At 47.1% G+C, this 21,779-nt stretch overlaps 1 protein-coding gene across 4 annotated transcripts in view; it reads right to left on the reverse strand.

Moving 5' to 3' along the window:
- CMKLR1 (chemerin chemokine-like receptor 1) overlaps positions 1-1,021 on the reverse strand; it is a 79,205-nt gene extending 78,184 nt beyond the window's left edge. The window contains exon 1 of one of the 4 annotated variants that reach the window (XM_006045043.4): positions 341-872. The gene's annotated coding sequence lies outside the window, so the exon portion shown is untranslated. Of the gene's footprint in view, positions 1-340 lie in introns of all 4 variants that reach the window. The other 3 variants (XM_006045042.4, XR_006545484.2, XR_006545485.2) reach the window with 3 other exon arrangements.
- Positions 1,022-21,779: the final 20,758 nt, after the last annotated feature.

Here is a 21,779-nt window from a genome sequence, read left to right on the forward strand (position 1 = left end):
ACTCCACAGCGTTGAGCTGGTGCCTCCCCCAATCTGAGTCTCAGTTTCTTCACCTGTAAGATGTGGACAATGAAAGTGCCTCCCTTGTAGGGTTGTCGTGAGCATTAACAGAAGAGAAACACAGAGTTCGCTGCTTTTTATAACTATGGTGACCTCGCTGGGTTTTTCCAATTGGCATGCATTACTTTGGAAATCTGAAAATCATAATAGAGCTATTTCCATTTTGACAAAAATTACATTTTACCAAGAGCCAAAGAACTTCTCTATTACTGTTTCCCACGCCCCCCACCCCTGCAACCCGACCCCTCTGGGCAATTAATGTCAGAGCCGAGCTGGATACCTTTGTGGCTGGTCTCACCCAGGTCTTCCCAGGGTCCTGTGACTTCAGGTCACTCAAGGTTGTGCAGGAGACGCGTGTTCCCCAACTTCTTTCTCGAAGTCACACCGTTCTTTGCCTGGGGCGTTCGCCCAAGAAAGCAGTTCACCCCCTCATTCATGGGCCCCCCAGAGACCCCAGAGCACGGCACCCCCAGAACATCCTCATCCCCCGGAGGCTCCCAGGGAGACCCCTGGTCTGTCCTGCCCTCTTTGCTCACTGGGGGCTGAATGGGACAGGACTCTGCCAGAGAAACAGCTGGAGGGAGGAGAGAGGGAGGGGCAGGAAGCGGGGCTGACCAAGGGCGGGGGAGGCCAGCTGCCCGGAGTGGGGGCCTTCTGGGGAGGCTGCCGGTGGCGGGCGGGCTGCGGCTGGTGGCGAGGTCTGCCCGGGACGACCCGCCCCTCTGGGAGCTGGGAGCGCTGCCCACCGTCTGAGCACAAACCAGGAGCACATGCAGGCCCCGGGGCAGCTGTGGGAAGCGCGTCTGCTCTCAGCAAGAGCCTCCGGAGCTCCAGACAGACTACGCACGAGCGTGGCTGCCTGACGTCCCGCTGCCCGTCACCCCCACCCCAGGCCTTTGTGCATGCGGTTCCTTCCACCTGGATGCCCTTCCTGCTTCCTGCCCCTATCTGTGGCCTCACAACCTTGTGTTTCCTTTTTTTTTTTTTGGTAAATTAAAATAGCAATGAGGTTTTTTGCAGCATCTAATGAACAAAAATTTAAATGTCCTGTAATATTGGATTTTAGCAAATGTTGTTGTCGTGGTTGACTTGCTAAGTTGGGTCTGACTGTGTGCAACCCCATGGACTGTAGCTCACCAGGCTCCTCTGTCCTTGGAATTTTCTAGGCGAGAATATGGGAGTGGGTTGCCATTTCCTCCTCCAGTGGATCTTCCTGACCCAGGGATCAAACCAGCATCTCCTGCCTCAGCAGGCGGATTCTTTACCACTAAGCCACCAGGGGAAGTCCTTTAGTAAATGTTCAGTTCAGTTCAGTCGCTCACTCCTGTCCAACTCTTTGTGACCCATGAATTGCAGCACGCCAGGCCTCCCTGTCCATCACTAACTCCCGGAGTTCACCCAAACTCATGTCCATCGAGTCAGTGATGCCATCCAGCCATCTCATCCTCTGTCGTCCCCTCCTCCTCCTGACCCCAATCCCTCCCAGCATCAGAGTCTTTTCTAATGAATCAACTCTTCGCATGAGGTGGCCAAAATATTGGAGTTTCAGCTTCAGCATCAGTCCTTCCAAAGAACACCCAGGACTCATCTCCTTTAGGATGGACTGGTTGGATGGCCTTGCAGTCCAAGGGACTCTCAAGAGTCTTATCCAACACCACAGTTCAAAAGCATCAATTCTTTGGCGCTCAGCTTTCTTCACAGTCCAACTCTCACATCCATATATGACCACTGGAAGAACCATAGCCTTGACTAAATGGACCTTTGTTGGCAAAGTAATGTCTCTGCTTTTGAATATGCTATCTAGGTTGGTCATAACTTTCCTTCCAAGGAGTAAGTGTCTTTTAATTTCGTGGCTGCAATCACCATCTGCAGTGATTTTGGAGCCCAAAAAAGTGAAGTCTGACACTGTTTCCATTGTTTCACCATCTATTTCCCATGAAGTGATGGGACCAGATGCCATGATCTTCATTTTCTGAATGTTGAGCTTTAAGCCAACTTTTTCACTCTCCTCTTTCACTTTCATCAAGAGGCTTTTTAGTTCCTCTTCACTTTCTGCTATAAGGGTGGTGTCATCTGCATATCTGGCAATCTTGATTCCAGCTTGTGCTTCTTCCAGCCCAGCGTTTCTCATGATGTACTCTGCATAGAAGTTAAATAAGCAGGGTGACAGTATACAGCCTTGACGTCCTCCTTTTCCTATTTGGAACCAGTCTGTTGTTCCATGTCCAGTTCTAACTGTTGCTTCCTGACCTGCATATAGGTTTCTCAAGAGGCAGGTCAGGTGGTCTGATATTCCCATCTCTTTCAGAATTTTCCACAGTTTGTTGTGATCCACACAGTCAAAGGCTTTGGCATAGTCAATAAAGCAGAAATAGATGTTTTTCTGGAACTCTCTTCCTTTGGGAAGCAAAAACCTGATCTATCATTGAATGTAGATTCATGTACCATTTCTAGAAAGCTAACAAATGACATCAAACTTTTAACTACATTCAGACCTCATGTTGTTTAAATATAAATTCTCTTTTCATCCTAAACCCAGTTCCCCAGAGATAAGTATCTTTAAAACGTTGGTTTGAACACACACACATTTTTTTATATAAATGTAAAGTGACTCAGTCAATCTCTATGTACCATATTGCAACCTGCTTTTGCATTTAATGATTATACATATTTGTGCTTACCTTTATATTCCTTACCATATTTTAAGAGCTGCTAATGATTCCATTCATTCAGTGTACCATAGTTTATCCAACTATTACAGTATTTGGAACTGGGTGATTAGGTTGTTTTAACACACCATTGCACACTTGTCCAATTACTTTATTATACAAAATTCCTATGAGCATGTTTATTATTGAGTCGCCCGCTCCCTCTTCATGTCTCAGCTTGGGGCCACCTCCTGGAAGACATCCCTGCCCCTTGGGGGGCTGCTCTGGGCCCCCCCCAGGACAGCACTGATGCAGTGTTGTTCTCGCTTGTGAGAGTAGGTCTGTCACTCGCACTGGGACTTTCTTGGGGATGGGTCTGTGCTTCATCCCCTGTTCCATTCCCAGAACTTAGCACGGTGCCCTGCAACATCACCATCAGCCGTGAACAATTAGAAGAGCTGACAGCCAGGCAGCGTGCTAGGCACCTGCTACTTAAGCCTCATGAAGGACCGAAGTGAGCACTATTCCTGCCCCCATTTCCCAATGAGAAAATTGGGACACAGAGAGGTCAAGTCACTTGCCCAAGGCCACACAGCTAGTAGGTGGCAAAGCTGGGCTTCCAGCCAGGTCACCTGGCTCCAGAGCCCCACCCTTAGCCTCCAAGCTAAAGAACTAACTGAAGGGCCCGCTGTGCCGGGTGCTGCCTCCGGGCTAAGTCGGGAACCTCCAACAACGCTGCAGGGGGTGATGCACACCCATTTTACAGATGAGGATTCTAGGCCCACGGAGGGAAAGTCTTTATGCCAAGGGCACCCAGGTCACACCGACAGAGACAGGACTGACTCCGTCTAATTAGAAGCTGATGCTGGAAATAACCTGTGAAAAAAGGTAAAGAGAAAGGGAGCGTGGGGGTGGGGGGGAGGGAAAGGGAAAAGATACCAGAGAGAAAAAGGGAGGGAGGAGGCATAGGAAAGAAAGACAGACGGGAGAGAAAAAAGAAGGAATGGGGAGGGAGCAAAGGAGGGAGAGGGCAGGAAGAAGGGACACCTGCCTCTTCTCAGGCCTCCAAAAGCTTGGGCTGGTATGGAAGAATGTCCTTCACCATCTGACCAGGCTGAGAACCTCACCTTCTCTCCCCACCATTCTCAGCCCTTAATTCACTGATATTTACACTTAGAAACGATGTGGTTTAATGATTTCACATCATAGATAATAGTTGGAAGCACAGAGAGGTTAAGTCACTTGCCCAAGGTCACACAGCTTTTTAGAGTCAGAAGTCAGACCCAGCCTGACTCCAAACTTCTCTCCTCTGCCCTCTACCAGGCTTGCTCATCCAAATCTTTACTGTACAGATGGGGGACACGGGATCCAGAGACAGCAAGGCACTGGCCCAAGGTCGCCCACCAGTTAGCAGTAGAACAGCAGCCGCTGGTCCAAAGGAGAGGACGTTTCCATCACGTGAGGGGGACCCCGTACATCACCATCTAAAGCTTTGTCACTGAAACCAGTGGTTCTCAAAGAGTGGATTCTGGACCAGCAGCTGCAGCCTTACCTGGGAACTTGTTTGAAATGCAGGCTCTTAACAAGCTACCAGGGGATGCTGAGGCTGGCTCAAGTTTAAAAACCACTGACTCAAACATTTCCAGTAAGAACGCATTCTGGCTCCCAGGACTTGTCACCTTCTCCATCCACAGAATTGTGGTTAAGAACAGAGGCCTTGGGATTAGACAGACCCAATCTGATGATGGGCTTCCCAGGTGGCGCTAATGGTAAAGAACCCGCCTGCCAATGCAGGAGAGGTAAGAGACACTGGTTCGATCCCTGGGTGGGGAAGACCCCCTTGGAGGAGGGCATGACCACCCACTCCAGTAGTCTTGCCTGGAGAATCCCACAGACAGAGGAGCCTGGCAGGCTACAGTCCACGGGGTCGCACAGAGTCGGACACGACTAAAGCGACTTAGCCCGATATGATGAAATCCCTGTCTCCACCACTGGGAGCTGGGTGGGCAAGTCCTTTCACCTCTCTGAAGCTCAGTTTGCTCATCTGCAGAGGCTGAGGGAGGGAGGAGGGGCTGAGCAGAGGGCAGGAAGTGGAGGAGGGTGGGAGAAGGAGTCGGGGGAAGAAGCAGCCTTCCAGGAAGACGGAGCACACTGGGGTGGGGCTGGGGGGAGCCTGGAAGAGGAGCTGGGAGACCCTGGCCTCTGGACGGATTTAGGGAAATTGCCTCTTCCTCCTTCTTCAGGCGCTGCTACTACAGGCCCGGCGCGGTCCCAGGCCCCAGGCCTCCAAAGCCAAGCTTTAATGAGCTTCAGGTGTTATCAGCTGGGAGCCACATCAGGGAGGCTGAGCGAGGACCAGGGCTCCCAGCCGGCCAGGCCTCAGATTCGAGGTGGAAGTCGGGGCACCCACAGCCCCGCCCGGGGCGCCCCCCACCCCTCCGGTGAGAAACAGGCAGTCGAGCTGCCCCTGCCCCCGTCAGAAGCTATAGTCTTGGGCCACCATTCTGAACATGGCAGAAAAGTTTAGTTTTTTCCCTTCCTTGGAGTGAAAAGGCTTTTGTTGAGGTTTTTAACTTTTGCTTTTTTTTTTTAAATAGGATTCTGAAATCCAAGGCCTGATCTAGAAATACTAGTAGCTGAGAGATGTGATACCCTTCACGGCCTGAAAAGACACTCTGTTTATTCCCATAGAAACTGTTGTTACAAGATGGCGGATTAGGCTTCATCTCTCTCCCTTTCTTTTTTCATTTAAAAAATGTATGTATTTATTTACTTGGCTGCGCTGAGTCTTAATTGTGGCATGCAGGATCTTTGTTACCGTATGTGAACTCTGTAGTTGAGACAGGTGGGATTTAGTTCCCTGACCAGGGATCAAACCCAGGCCCCCTGCATTAGGAGAAGAGTCCTAGCCCCTGGACCACTAGGGAAGTCCCCTTTATTTTATTGAAGTAAGTTGTGTTAATTTCTGTGGAACGACAGTGATTTAGTAAGATATATATATATATATATATATATATATATTTCTTTTCACTATGGCTTATTGCAGGATATTAAACATGGTTCCCTGTGCTATACAGTAGGGCCTTGCTCCTTATCCATTCTCTGTATAATAGTTCGAACCTGCTAATCGCAAACTCCCAATCCATCTCGCCCCCAAACCTCTCACCCTTGGTAACCACAAGTCTGTTTTCTATGTTTGTGAGTCTGTTTCTATTTCGTAGAGAAGTTCGTTTGTGTCACGTTTTGCATTCAATATATAAGGGATATCATAGGGTGTTTGTCTATCTCTTCCTGACCTGCTTCACTTACTATGACAATCTCTAGGTCCATCCGTGTTGCTGCAAATCGCATTGTTTCCTTCTTTCTATTGCTGAGTAACATTCCGTTGTATAAATACGCCACGTCTTCTTAATCCATTCATCTGTCGATGGACATTCAGGTTGCTTCCCTGACTTAGCTATTGTACATAGCACTGCAGTGGACGTTGGAACATTGGGTGCATGTATGTTTGGGGGCTACAGTTTTTGTCTGTTCTGAACGTATGCTCAAGGTATCATTTTAAAATGCAGGAAAGTTGGAACTCCCTAAAACCTTCACCCAGGGTCTCCAATTATTTATATTTTGCCCAATTTGCTTTATCATTCTTTCCCTCTATCTCTCTGCACTTCTTTTCCTGAAACACACCCATTTTGCATATGGGAAAACTGAGGCCTCAGAGTTGCTTCTGGCACCTACCTCGGTGGTCCCACCTTAGAGGCCCAGAAACTGAGATCTAAAAACTTGACCAGGGCCTACAGAGATATCTGAAACCTGAACTCACAAGCAGATTGACCCCAGAACATCAAAAGACAAGTGCAAACTCAAAATTAATGTGTCTGATTCAATGTCTATAATACATTGGTGAGTCAACTGCTATCCAACCACACTTGTGTTTAGAAATAGAAAAGCACAGATCACAAGAACACAAAAATTAATTTATTCTTCCTAAGCTCCATATATATGAATTACTTTTTTAACATCTTTTCGGGTATTTTTTTTTTATTAAAAACACATATGTGTAATGGTATCTGTAGGGACATGTTGAGGTTAGCAGTGGTGTGGGGTGGGTCCCCAAAATGTCAAAGATCCAAGAACCTTCAAAGGCCTAAACACAAGCTCTCTTGGCCCATAGCCCCTTGAATCTTACTCGAACTGGGCATAAGATGAAGATTTTTTCATGTAATTTTACAGGAAGGCTGTATGTACCTTTTTATGTGGGTCAAAAAAAAAATAAAAATTTTTTAAAAACACGGAGAAACATGAGAAATTCGTCATAGCAACGGGGCTGCCTCTCCTATTTTTAAAAAGTGAGCTGTTCCCTCCTCCTCTTAGGACAGAAAGTTTATTTTCCTGCAGAGGCCTCTGACTCAGAAACAAGCCCAGAACTCAGTCTGCTGCCTCTAAGGGAGGGGTGAGGGTCCTGGGAACGGTCAGAGCCCCAGGCCGCAGTCCGCTTCAGCTGGCATGGCCTCCGGGCACCCAGATGCCCCTGACGTTGCTGCTTACCACTCGGGCTTCCTGCTCTGTGTGCATCCACATATTCCCGCCGAGGCATGCATCTTCACACAGCTCACCTTGTAGGAACACAGCTGGATGACTGAACTGGATCTGTAAATATCAAAATACTTCCTGGCCAGTTGGGAAAAGCCAGCTACCCTGGACCCTCTCCAAAGAACACCTCTGATCCAAGAACTAAAGTGGTAGCAACAGGCTAGTGGGTGGCGGTCGGGGGAGGAGGGTGGCTGTGGGACCCAGAATCTTGACTCAGAGCTGCCTCCTAATTGGTCAGAGCCCACATCCTCGCAGATGAGAAAGAGGGTATTCCTGCAGGCTGAGGGCTTCAAGACAGCAGCTGAAGACTGAGAGCATAGCCTGAATGTGAATCCTGCCCTCCCACTTATGAGCTGTGCGACCTAAAGCTAGTGGTTTGACCTCTCTGTGGCTCAGTTCCCTCTCAGAGGTAATAATGGTGACAGAGAGTTGTGGTAGGGATGACTTACTTTAACCCAAATAAAGTTAGCATAGCACCTGACACATAGCAGACTCGCAGTAAATTTTTATTATTATTACTACTCTTAACATCATCTCCTTCTTCTTATCCTTCATAAAAAAATTGTGTGATCATATCTTAGGAACAAAGCGATAAAATCAGAGTCTAGCTCCATCAATTATCAGCCAAGTGACCTTGGGCAACTTACAACACCGGTTTCTCATCTGTAAAATAGGGATGATAATAGCCCCATAATTTATTCTATTATTGATGATGGGAGAGATTGAGGGAAGGAGGAGAAGGGGGTGGCAGAGGAAGAGATGGTTGGATGGCATCACTGACTCAATGGACATGACTTTGAGCAAACTTCGGGAGATGATGAAGGACAGGGAAGCTTGGCGTGCTGCAGTCTGTGGGGTGGCTGAGTTGGACACACCTGAGCGACTGAACAACAACAATAATATAATAAAACATACTCAGATTTTGGCTTATGGTGAGTGTTCCTAAACACTGGCTGTCATTATTATCAGAAGTCAGAAAACTATAACCCATAGCCAAATATGGCCACTGCCTATTTTTGTAAATAAAGTTTTATTGGAACACACCCATGCCCATTCATTTATGAATCATCTCTGGCTGCTTTAATGCTACAGCCACAGGGTTGAGCAGTTGCAGCAAGATATTGAATGGGTCACAAAGGCTACAGTATTTACTATCTTACCCTTTCAGAAAAAGTTTGCCTGATTTGTATCATTCTTCCCTTCTTTAATAGCAATAATTACCATACATGTACATTTCATCTCCCTCAGTGGACCGTACATAAGATTTGCTTTCCAGGAATCACCTAGCAACCGATGGTTGGGTTTCCATGACCCAAAAACCTCATCAAGTTATTCACAGTAATAATGTATGGGAGAGGGTCCATAGCTTTCATTGGTTGCTCAAAACCTGCGGCCCATGAGAAGAACACAATCACAAGACCATGAGCATTTGGGGAACTGGCCCAGGTCTAAGTCAGCACCCTCCTTTATTTTCCTGGATTCGCCTGTCTCTCAGACAGTCCCACTCTAGGACACCGGGACATCAAGGCTTCGTAACTAAGATTTCTCTCTGTGTTGCTCTATTGCCTGTTCTGAAGCAGTTGCCTGCCTCCTGCTTCAGAGATCTTCTGTGCTCCTTTTGTGTGATGTTGGGGTGAAAGAAAGGGGGCCCAAGAGCTCATCTGGAATTCAGCAAAGGAAACCCATGACTTATTTACCCCAGAAAGATGTCTTCCCACGTCCGATTGCCTTCGCTCCTTTGGGAGGCAGGCAGGAGGATCTGCCATTCCTCATCAGTTTAATAGGAGTTGGGTGGTGTGGTGGTGTGGTTCGAAGCCTGCACACAAAGTAGCTGGCAGACCTCCCCGATCCGGAGGACCCTGCTGGCCACGCTTCTTGGCTTTGTTTCATGCCCACAGATAAAAGGCTTCGATTTCCACTATTTGAGGCACGGTGGTTCCCAAAACCCTACATGGGCTCTGACATCACCTAAAAGAACCTGGCTGGACTCAGCAATCGGCAGCCCCTGCCTTGACTGGAGGTCATCACACGTAATGATGGCCAAACATCCTGACACCACTGCCCCCTGCGTGTCCTGTCCTCAGCTCTGTCACTCCTGTTTCTTCCTGACACACTATCAGTGACAGCCGGACGACAAACACCCCGCTGAGGTTCAGCAGACATCCCCAGGGTAGCCCAGGTCAGGGGAGGACAGAAGTTCCTCCCCGGCCTGCAGGCTCCATGAAACCCAGGACCATGTCTGTCTAACTTTCTGCTAAACTGCAGCACCTCAAACAGCCCCAGCACAGCACCTAGGAGCCAGTGTTCAGATGGCCAAGGCTACAAAATCCTGCTGTATGAGGAAGGAGAGGCTTGTTCAGGACTCAGGCTTCAAGGTGTTACGTAATGATAATGACACAGATATGACACGGCATCATTTTTTTTCTCTCATTTACTGGAATATGACTATGACTCTGAATTTGGGCTCCATGCCCTGCACCCCCCACCCCTGCCAGGAAATCCACTGATGGTCTCTGAGGAGGCCATTAATACGTAACATCTTGTGTGTAGGTGCACAGGTTTTTTGGGGGGGAACAGGGTCCAACATTTTCATCAGATTTTTGAAAGAGTTCCAGAACTTCGAATGGTTATAAACGAGATCTCAAGTCTGATGCATAGCTCTGTCCCTAATGTCTAGTACGAGAGCTGGGCACGACAGGTGCTCAAGAAGTGTTTGCTGGATGAATCAATCATTGAAAGACTGTTCAAAACCACAGGCTGCCAAACTGCCTGATAATCAGATTCCCTGGGTGGTCAAACCCCACCAAACTGGAACTTGGGACTAACTTGAACGGATTCTTTTTCTGACTCCAGGAAGGGAGAAGTACATTAATAATGATGCAAAGAAGAATGTGCAATGAGTGGCAATGAAGGGTGCCCACCGCCGGCCAGCAAAGTGTCCTCAGAGCTGGCATGTCTTGCTCCCAGCACTGAAGCGGCCTTTCCAAAGAACTTCACAAAGAAGATGCTTTCTCGTCCCAGACAGGTGTGGTCTGTACAACAAAAGTAGTGAAACTGCATCGCTTGAAAGACAGTCTGGGAATCTCATTAGCCATTTCTTACCTGCCTCTGATCAACCTCAACATTTTTTTCCTCAGACCACCTAAAAAAACACACATCTTAAAATTCAGTGAATTCACTAAAGAAGTTTACTTTGTAAATAATATTACCAGAGGACGCATTGACTGGGCACTGACATGCACCATAGGGATGAGCGGTGAGCAGAGAAAGGTACCTGGGTTCCATGACTTTTTTGGAAAGCAATCTGGTAAGAGGCGTATGAGCATTCTTATTCTTAGGCAGAGTAGTTGCCCTTCCAGGGCTTTGTCCTAAGAAGTGCATCAGCATTGTGCTCGGAGACTCTTTTTCCAGACACATACAGCTAAACGTGATTAAGAATGGCGAAGAAACGGGAAACAATGCAAGACTTCGGCAGTCAGTGTTCAGTTCAGTCGCTCAGTGGTGTCTGACTCTTCGTGACCCCATGAACTACAGCACGCCAAGCTTCCCTGCCAGTCCATCACCAACTCCCAGAGCTTGCTCAAACTCATGTCCATTGAGTTGGTGATGCCATCCAACCATCTCATCCTCTGTCATGCCCTTCTCCTCCTTCCTTCAAAGAGAAGGGACAAGAGAGGACGAGATGGTTGGATGGCGTCACCAACCTGATGGACATGGACACCAGCAATGCGAGACTTCAACAGTCAGCGTTAGTTAAACAAATTGTAGCATACTCATATGAAACATTAAATCAAATACAATCATGTCTAGAAAATATTCTCAAAGCTTCATAAAAATTTAAAAACTTTTGTTCTTCAAAGGATAGCATCAAGAAAGTGAAGACAGCCTACAGAATGGAAGAAAATATTTGCAAATCATGTATCTGATAAGAGACTTGTATCTAGAATATTAAAAGAACTTTTATAACTCAATATAAAAGGACAAATCACCTAATTTAAAGATGGGCAAGTTATTTAAATAGACATGTCTCCAAAGAAGGCATAGAAATGGCCAATAAGCACAGAAGAAGATGATCAACATCATTAGTCATTAGGTAAACACAAACCAAAACCACAGTGAAATACCACTTCACACCCACTAGGGTGGCTGTTAATAAGTGTTGCAGAGGATGTGGAGGAAAAGGAACCTTCACACCCTGCTGATGGGAGCATAAAATGATGCAACTGCTTTGGGGAAATATTCTTCAGGTCCTGAAAAGGAGAAACAGGGTTACTATAGAAGTGAAGTTGCTCAGTTGTATCCGATTCTTTGCGACCCCAGGGACTATAGCCTACCAGGCTCCATCCATGGGATTTTCCAGGCAAGAATACTGGAGTGGGTTATTTCCTTCTCCAGGGAGAAGGGTTACCATAGGAGCCAGCAATTCCACTCCTAGGTATGCATCCAAGAGAAATGAAAATGTTATGTCCACACAAAAATTTAGACACAAATATTCACAGCAGCACTTGTCATCCAAAAAGTAGAATAAACAAAATGTGGTCTCTCCATACAAAGAGCAATCGTTCGGCCATAAAAAGGAAATGAAGTACTGATACCTGCTACAATGAGGATGAAGCTTGGAAGCATTATGCTGAGAGAAAACCAGATACAAAGGGCCGCGTAGTGAATGATTGCATTGATATGAAATCAAAAGGCAAATCTAGAGACAGAAAGTAGATTAGTGGTTGTCAGGAACCGGAGTAAAATGGAAAATGAAAGCAAATGCATAGTATGCTTCTTTTTGAGGCAATGAATGTGTTCTAGAATCGACTATAGTCATGGTTTCAAAATTTTGTGAACACACTGAAAAAAATCACGGAAATAAACACTTCGGGTGAATTGTGTAGTGTATGAATTATATCTCAACAAAACTCTTTTATATGTATTGAAAAAGTAGTGAAAGGGTTAGTCGTTCAGTCATGTCTGACTCTTTGTCACCCCGTGGATTGTAGCCTGCCAGGTTCCTCTGTCCATTGGAATTCTCCAGGCAAGAATACTACAGTAGGTAGTCAATCCCTCTTCCAGGGGATCTTCCCAACCCAGGGATCAAACTTGGGTCTCCTACATTGCAGGAAGATTCTTTAATGTCTAAGCCACCAGGGCATATTGAGTATATTGCATATAAATATATAATATAAATATATATATAAGTATAGATTAAGCATATATTTTTATATAATATGTAAATATTTATTAGGTAAATGATGCTTGCTGCTGCTAAGTCACTTTAGTCGTGTCCGACTCTGTGCGACCCCATAGACAGCAGCCCACCAGGCTTTCCCGTCCCTGGGATTCTCCAGGCAAGAACACTGGAGTGGGTTGCCATATCCTTCTCCAATGCATGAAAGTGAAAAATTAAAGTGAAGTCGCTCAGTCGTGTCCGACTCTGTGCGACCCCATGGACTGCCGCCTACCAGGCTCCTCTGTCCATGGGATTTTCCAGGCAAGAGTACTGGAGTGGGGTGCCATTGCCTTCTCCGAAATGATGCTTGGTGAATATTATATAAAAATAGTAGACTGATACTTCTCAGACCTACCCACCAAATGGCAAAGAGTGAATGCAAAGAGCTCTGAGGGTCTAAGGTAGAAGTTAAGCCACAAAGCCTCATGGCTTAGTTACAAAATTCTAGCACATTTTGCCTTCCACTTCAAAATATGCCCATGTTAATTTTAATATAAAAATTATTTTCTTCACATCCATGAATAAAATTGATGCTCTAGGAAGGAAGAAAAAATATGTAGTAACATATGAAAATGGTCATAACATAATGATAAGTGAGAAAAAGCAGATATAAAGCTCTGTGCATTGTTGATCAGTCACTAAGTCGTGTCCAACTCTTTGCGACCCCATGGACTGCAGCACGCCAGGCTTCCCTGTCCATCACCAACTCCCAGAGTTTGCTCAAACTCATGTCCATTGAGTCAGTGATGTCATCCCACCAGCTCATCCTCTGTCATCCCCTTCTCCTCCTGCCTTCAATCTTTCCCAGTATCAGGGTCTTTTCCAATGAGTCAGTTCTTTACATCCGATGGCCAAATATTGGAGCTTCATCTTCAGAATCAGTCCTTCCAATGAATATTCAGGGTTGATTTCTTTTAGAATTGACTGGTTTGATCTCCTTGCAGTCCAAGGGACTCTTCAGAGTCTTCGCCAACACCACAATTCAGAAGCGTCAGCTCTTCAGTGCTCAGCCTTCTTTTTCATCCAACTCTCACATCCGTACATGACTCCTGGAAAAACCATAGTTTTGACTATATGGACCTTTGTCAGCAAAGCCAACATATTAGCGGTGGTTATCTCTGGGTCATGGAATTGAAACCTTGTTTAGCTTCCTGACATCTTTTTTCCTTTTCCATATTCATAGTAGATGTTGCATGATATTAAAGAATAAACATTTTTTAAGTCCAACAATGAGACCCAGGCAGGAAGACAACAGTCAGTGTTTTTCTGGAGACAGCTTGGCCCGGCCATTCCTCTGGTGGGAGCTCGCTGACACCCCTGGACCACAGCTGGGCTGAGCAGAATGACACGCACTCGTGGAGACTCCCAGCATGCCTTGCTTTCTGCAGGTGCCAGTGGAGAATGTGGGTTTCCTCCCAGAGGAGAGAAGAGACCAGAGGCTTTGCAAAGTTCTGGGAATGCAGACAAGCAAGCTCATCATTATGTGGCAACAGCTTAAGGACAAGACGGGACGTCAGGGACAGAGCTCTGAGCCGGGTGGACCTCAGGAGACAGATGTGAGCTGCTTCTTCCACCCTGCTTCCAACAGTCTGGGTGACCTCAGTCAAACAAGTGACCATCTCTCTCCAGGCCTCAGTCTCCCCCTCTGTAAAATGAGGCCTCTGGGTCCTAGTCCGGATGATTTGTGATTCTGTGGTCACACATCTGAAGTCTTTTCTTTGCACTGTCCTTGTAACAAACAGGTGGAAGCGCTTCCTATTGACTGCCCAGCACAGCCCCTGCCCCAGGAATCTCAAGGGCCATTCTGCCCCCACAAGGCAATCTCTACATTGAGTGACACTTGTCTAATGCAAGAAGGCTTTCCAGAGCACTGCATCTCCGCCCTCTGCACCTCTGAATCTGGTCAAGCATGAGGCTATTTCCTGATCATCAGCCAGATGCCAGGCGTCGGTGCTGTGCCAGTGAATAAAACAGGTACTATCCTGCTCTCTCGGGGCATACGGGATCAACCATAGCTACCAGCGACAGACCCCTCTCCTGCTCCAGAGGGGGGTTCACACACACTACTGTTTTATGAGTTTTCACACCAATACTTAGAGGCTGATACCATCATTTGCATTTCACAGCTAAGAAAACTGAAGCCCAGGGAAGTGAAGTACTTTGCCAAAGGTCACAGAGATCAGTTACACCTCCAAGGTACTTGTGATTTATCAGTGGTTCTTTTTTTTTAAATTGAAGTGTATTTGATTTACAATGTCATGTTCAATTCTGCTGTACAGCAAAGTGATTTAGTTATGCATAGGTATACATTTTTAATATTTCTTTCCATTATGGTTTATCATAGGATGTTGAATGTAGTTCCCTCTGCTCTACAGTAGGACCTGGTCGTTTATCCATTCTATACATAATAGTTTGCATCTGCTATTGCCAGTTCATCACTCCTCCACCCTGCCCCCGAGACTTGGCAACCACAAGTCTCATTTCTATATCTGTCAATGGTTCTTAACTTTACTGTTCAGGCAGCACCCAATCTCAACCTCGGTAAGGTTGTAAGAAAGACCTGGAGAAAAACAAAATCAGTTATAACAAACTTGATGCTGAAGCTATTGCTATGAATTTGTACAAATGAATCTACATGATAAAACAATACCCTATAATTTGAATGAGATGCTAAATATGTGTGGAATCACAACATGAGAAAATTATTCTTTCCAAGTCTCTTTCAACCCTTCTAATTACACCCAGGAGAAAATGTCCATCTCATGCTGTCCACCTGTCTTTAACATCTCCCAAACTTGCTAACTTCCTTCCATAACAAAGAAAGAGCAGGCTTCAGGCTCAGAGCCTGCAGGCAACAGTATCCAGTTAACATGTAATAACTATATTATTGCTTATGGAGGGGTTGGGGGTATTTTATGCTTACCTGCTGTTTGAGGAAAGTGATAACTGGCTTTCTATTTACTGTGCTCATATAAATTTTCCTTTTGAGCTACATTTACTGGTTTTCTTAAATGAGTACCTTTAATCACACTTTTAAATGAGTAAATTTAAAGAAAAATACTAAATTCATGACACCATAGAGGTGGTATACAACCAGGGCAAAAATAAAAAAGGTGGCATTGAAACGATTGAGGCTTGAGAAACACTGCCCCATGAAATTAAAAATAACCCAGCCATGTAATTATATTGTCCTGAAAGTATATTGCAAGTTACCTAAATAGCACACATTCACAGTAGCCCAACACGATTAAAGCAGGTTTTTTGAGGGCTTACGTATGCAGTTTCTGTAGCAACAGAGATATAAATGAATCATATTCAAACCACTAGACCTATGTGCCTGAAAGTCTAATTATTGGAAAATTACAGACCTAAGAAACACAGCTATGCCTCACTGCACACCACAGGTTTGACCGAATACCTCATGGTAATTGGATAAACCCTGTCTTCACAGAAGCTGTGTGGAAAGGAAGAACCCTTCCCCCAACTATGGCTCCTCAACCGTCTGGGTATGTGGAATTGCATTTATTCATTCACTCACTCATTTATTCAACCATCTCTTGCAGTGTTTACCCAGGCTCTGCGATATGCCTGGAAATACAGAGGACTGCAGCGAGCCTCCAGTCCAGGAGGGGGCGACAGACGTGAAGCCCAACCTCACCTGCTGGAGTGCATAATTGCCAAATGGGCTCAGAAAAGAGCACCATCCTTTGAAAGCAAGTAACAGAAGGAACTTGCCTATCCTGTAAGTGGTCAGGGAAGGTTTCCTGGAGGAAGTGACCATCAAGTTGCAATCTAGAGAAAGAACAGAAATTAAAGGAGACGGGAGGAGAGAGGGGTGAAAGGGCAGGTGTGTCCATGTACGTGGATGAGCTTTCATGCCCACATACCCCTCCCAAAGTGAGTATCGCACCCCGGTGCCGCCACCCAAGTGTGATCCTTGGATTCAAAGATACGTGTTTTGTGTCTCAAGCCAAAATGCAAGCCAGCAAGGGCATCTGTTCTTCAGTGGGGGAACGGCCATCCAACCCCAACACTGAGGAGAAACTGAGATGCTGAGAGGGTCTCCAATGCCAGCCTCCCTGTGGGATTTGAGAGAGTGATTTTGACCACAGAGAACTTTTATTGTAGGCACCAACATAGTGGATCTCAGTCAGGGCTGCACTTGGAACTCTGGGAAGTTTTCAAGTGTGCAAGCCCAGGAGACACCCAGGCACAATCAAGTTATGCCCAGTCCATTAAGTTAGACTCCCTGGGCGGGGGTGGGGGGGGGAGGGGGGGGGTCTGGTGACCAGTAAAGTTTAAATCTCCCCTGCGTGTAAATGCGTGCATGCTCATTCCTGTCCAACTCTTTGCAACCCTCTGGACTGTAGCCCACCAGGCTCCTCTGTCCATGGGTTTTTCCAGGCAAGAATACTGGAGAGAGTTGCCATTTCCTCCTTCGGGGGATTTTCCTGACCCAGGGATCAAACCTGCATCTCTTACTTCTCCTGCATTGGCAGGTGGGTTCTTTACCACTATGCTACCTGGGAAGCTCCCCAGAGGAGTCCAATATGTGGCCAAGGCTGAGAACCACTGAGGAAACCCAGTCCTATGGAGGATTCAAACCTAGAAAAATTTACTAAGTACCTACTACAGGCCAGGCGATGAGCAGGGTGGAAGGTGATGAGAATCAGATCATTTAAGAATCACTAACGGGGCTTCCTTTGTGGCTCAGTGGTAAAGAATCTTTACCTGCCAATGAAGGAGATGCAGTTTCGATCCCCAGTCCAGGAAGATCCCACATACTGTGGAGCAACAAAACCCATGCTCCACAACTACTGAGCCTGTGCTCTAGAGCCCAGGGACAGCAGCTATTGAGCCCACATGTCATGACTACCAAAGCCTGGGCGCCCTAGAGCCTGTGCTCTGCAACAAGAGAGGTCACCACAGTGAGAAGCTCATACACTGCAAGGAAGAGTAGCCCCCACTCCCTGCAACTAGAGAAAACAAAGACCCGGCACAGCCAAAAACAAATAAATAAATGCATGTGTGTGTGCCAAGTCGCTTCAGTCACGTTCAACTCTTTGCAACCCTACGGACTGCAGCCCACCAGGCTCCTCTGTCCATGGGATTCTCCAGGCAAGAACACTGGAGCAGGTTGCCATTTCCTTCTCCAGGGGCTCTTCCCGACCCAGGGATCAAACCTGCATCTCCTGCGGCTCCTGTATTGCAGGCATATTCTTTACTGCTGGAGGAATTCAGATCAGATCAGATCAGTCACTCAGTCGTGTCTGACTCTTCCCAACCCTATGAATCACAGCACGCCAGGCCTCCCTGTCCATCACCAACTCCCGGAGTTCACTCAGACTCACATACATCGAGTCAGTGATGCCATCCAGCCATCTCATCCTCTGTCGTCCCCTTCTCCTCCTGCCCCCAATCCCTCCCAGCATCAGAGTATTTTCCAATGAGTCAACTCTTCGCATGAGGTGGCCAAAGTACTGGAGTTTCAGCCTTAGCATCATTCCTTCCAAAGAAATCCCAGGGCTGATCTCCTTCAGAATGGACTGGTTGGATCTCCTTGCAGTCCAAGGGACTCTCAAGAGTCTTATCCAACACCACAGTTCAAAAGCATCAATTCTTCGGCGCTCAGCCTTCTTCACAGTCCAACTCTCACATCCATACATGACCACAGGAAAAATTATAGCCTTGACTAGACGAACCTTTGTTGGCAAAGTAATGTCTCTGCTTTTGAATATGCTAACTAGGTTAGTCATAACTTTCCTTCCAAGGAGTAAGCGTCTTTTAATTCCATGGCTGCAGTCACCATCTGCAGTGATTTTGGAGCCCAGAAAAATAAAGTCTGACACTGTTTCCACTGTTTCCCCATCTATTTCCCATGAATTGATGGGACCAGATTCCATGATCTTCGTTTTCTGAATGTTGAGCTTTAAGCCAACTTTTTCACTCTCCACTTTCACCTTCATCAAGAGGCTTTTTAGTTCCTCTTCACTTTCTGCCATAAGGGTGGTGTCATCTGGTGGAGGAATTACCTGGGAAATTAAATGTCCTGCAGCTGGGGATGTCCACATGGGGCTCAGAGCAGGAGAATGTGAGTGGACAAGACTGACCAAGTGGAAAGCCTGAGCAAGAGGTCTGTGGAGCTGACCCCTAGGGCTTTCCCGGTGACTCAGCGGTAAACAGTATGCCTGCAACATAGGAGCCACAGAAGATGCGGGTTTGATCCCTGGGTCGGGAAGATGAAATATATATATATATATATATATATAGAAACACTAGGGAAGCACAGAGCCCAGGTAAAGATGAAAGGTGCTCTGGTCACACGAGTTGCCTGGGGGATCTGATTAAAACTCAGATTCCTATGCAGCACGTCTGGGCTGGGGCCCAAGAGCCTGCCTTTCTAAAGCGCTCCCTTGTGTCCCTGCAGGACTGAGAACAGAGGTGGGAGGCAAGGTTCTGAGGGGAACCTCTCAGCCCTCAGCTTCTCCCCCCGTTTCTCCACAATGGACAGTCCTGAGCATCATCTGGAGGTGAGAACAGACCGCAGGGAAGGAACGAAATGCCCCCTCGTCACCAGTCAGGTGTGGATCTGGTCCCCAGACCCAAAAACTCCTCCAAGTGCCACCCCACACACATCCCCGGAGTGTGGGGGAGATCCCAGGAAGAAAGAGAAGGGAAGCGGATGGAGACGGGGTGATGAGTGGACGGTTGTCATAAAGACCAAACCATCTGCACGGCAGCAGCTCCTCACGGCCTGTGGAGTCCCCATCTGCGGCCAGAACAAAGGCAGAGAAATTCAAGGGGCTCCAGAGATCAAAACGGCCTCAGAGGCTCTCCTGCTGCGAGCCTTCGTTTCTAATTAGTACCCCGTCCTTGGCAAATCAATTGTGCCTGTTTTGCGGTCTGTACTCCAAGGGCGAGGTATGGGATGGAAGTTGGAACAAGGGGTCTTTTTTGGGTTTTTTCCCTGTATTGCTATGGCTCCAAAGCAGGAGTCATTTTTTTTTTTGGCCGTGCCTCATGGTGCTCAGGATCTTAGATTCCTGACCAGAGATCCAACTGGTACCCCCTGCATTGAAAGCTCAGAGTCTTAGCCACTGGACTGCCAGGAAAGCCTGAGCAAGAGGTGTTCGGGGCTGCCCCCCAGGGTGGTGAATTCATGGGGAGAGGGCAGTGGGCTCAGCCCTGATCCATTCAGCAGGGCCAGAAAGGAATGGATCAGGGGAGAGGAATGCTTGCCGAGGCCAGGCTGGTCACAGGAACTGGTGGGGGTGGTGTTAGTAGAAGCAGCCTTGGGGACTAGAGACAAATGGGCACTCTGCCTCTGCCGCCCCCCACCAAATAGGTTGGCAGCTACTCACTTTCACTGCCAGCCAGAAATGCAGACCCATTTCTGGACGATGTGCTAGGGCTTCCTTTTTGGTTTCTGAAAATATCAAATATCTGAAAATATGTTTTGTTTCAAGAGGAAATCTCCTGGCTTATAGAAGTTGGCTCAAATTGTTTTGAAACATCATGCCATCCATCCAAATATGTCTTGGGAACCACAGAGGAAGTGCAGACTGCCGATGTGTAACCTCTGAGAGAGTGGACTGGAGGAAGTACCTGGGAAATTAAATGGCCTGTGGCTGGGGATGTCCACACAGGGCTCAGAGCAGGAGAATGTGAGTGGACAATTTCTGGAATGCCAAGGGAAGTACCCCTGAAGCCCCCTAGAAATCGCTGGGAGAGACCTTGAGGGGAAGTAAGGTCCTGCAAGCAGGGACTGAATGCCCCTGTAATTAGAGAGTTCTGGCCCCCCCAGCCCCGCTTGCATCGCTCCACGAATGTCTTCACACCGATACTTATTGAGCACATACTCTGCGCTGACACCATGCCAAGCGCTTTACATGTATTATTGCATTTCGTTCTCACCGTCACCCTGGGAGGTGGGCATGGCCATTAGTCCCACTTGCGTTGCCATCGTTTAGTCGCTCAGTCATGGCTGACTCTCCAAGACCCCACGGACCATGGGATTTAACAAGCAAGAAGACCGGAGTGGGTTGCCATTTCCTCCTCCAGGGGATCTTTCCAACCCAGGGATCGAAACCAAGTCTCCTTCACTGCAGGCAGACTCTTTTACCACTGAGCCACCAGAGAAGCCTCTACTTTACAGATAAGGAAATCAAGGTTGCATTAAGTGACTCACGCAAGTCACTCATCTAGTAAGAGGCAGAGCCAGGACTCAGACCTGGACAGTCTGGCTCTAGAATCTGTTCTCTTTACTGTAGGCAACCCCGCCTAGCCTAAATCCCAAAGAGCCTTAGGCAGACTGTGGCACACAGTAGGTGCTCAGAAAATGTCTGTTTCATTGAACAAAGTTTCAGGGAATTAGATCTATTAGAATCCAATGCTATTATTTCAACGGATTTTGTGTTCCTATTTCAAGAACTGGTTTGTAGCTTCTGCTTGGGCAGGGTTCTCCACCAGGTAATGGGTTGAAATCACCCAGGCATGGTCTGTAATGAGAAGGAGTCCCCAGGGACTTCCCTGGAGGCCCAGTGGTTAAGACTCCCAATACAGGAGGCATGGGTTCAATCCCTGGTTGGGGAAATCGGCTCCTGCATGCTGCAGGGCACAGTCAAAAAGAGAGAGAGAGAGAAGGAGCCCCATCCTTCCCTCTAACCATCCTCCCCTGACTCCACAGGCTCTTGCTTCTAATCCATCTCCAGCCTTCCCACCCTACTCCAGTGATCAGGCTCTGCCTCCCTCCTGGGCTACATCCTCGACTTCCAGGTCTATTTCAGATCTATCTCTAGGAGTCTGTTAGCATTTGGAACCTTCAGAGTAACTTCTCTGGTAGGGACGTTTACCTAAAAGGGGAGAGAGGGGGTTATCTGCACAAAGCTAAGCATTGCGGGGGTTTGAGCCCCTTTTGAATTTCTCTTGGGACATTTGAAGCCCTTAGATGGAAATTTCCACTGTCTGGGAGGCAGTTTCCACCTGTGGGAATTCCAGTCCCCCACCTGCTGCTCATTACCATATGGGAAACACACGAAACGGGCCAGGCTCCGAAGCCATGCAGCTGCCGTTGCCGAAATTGGCCACTGAGCCCAAATACGGGCTTTTCTTTTTTTGATTTAATTGAAGTATAGCTGATTTACAGCGTTGTGTTAATTACTGCTGTACAGCAAACACATTCCTTTTTATATATTCTCGTGCATTATGGCTTCTCATAGGGCACTGACTATAGTTCTCTGCGCTATACAGTAAGACCTTGC

The sequence above is a fragment of the Bubalus bubalis genome, chromosome 17 (genome assembly GCF_019923935.1).
Source record: "Bubalus bubalis isolate 160015118507 breed Murrah chromosome 17, NDDB_SH_1, whole genome shotgun sequence".
Taxonomy (NCBI): Eukaryota; Metazoa; Chordata; class Mammalia; order Artiodactyla; family Bovidae; genus Bubalus; species Bubalus bubalis.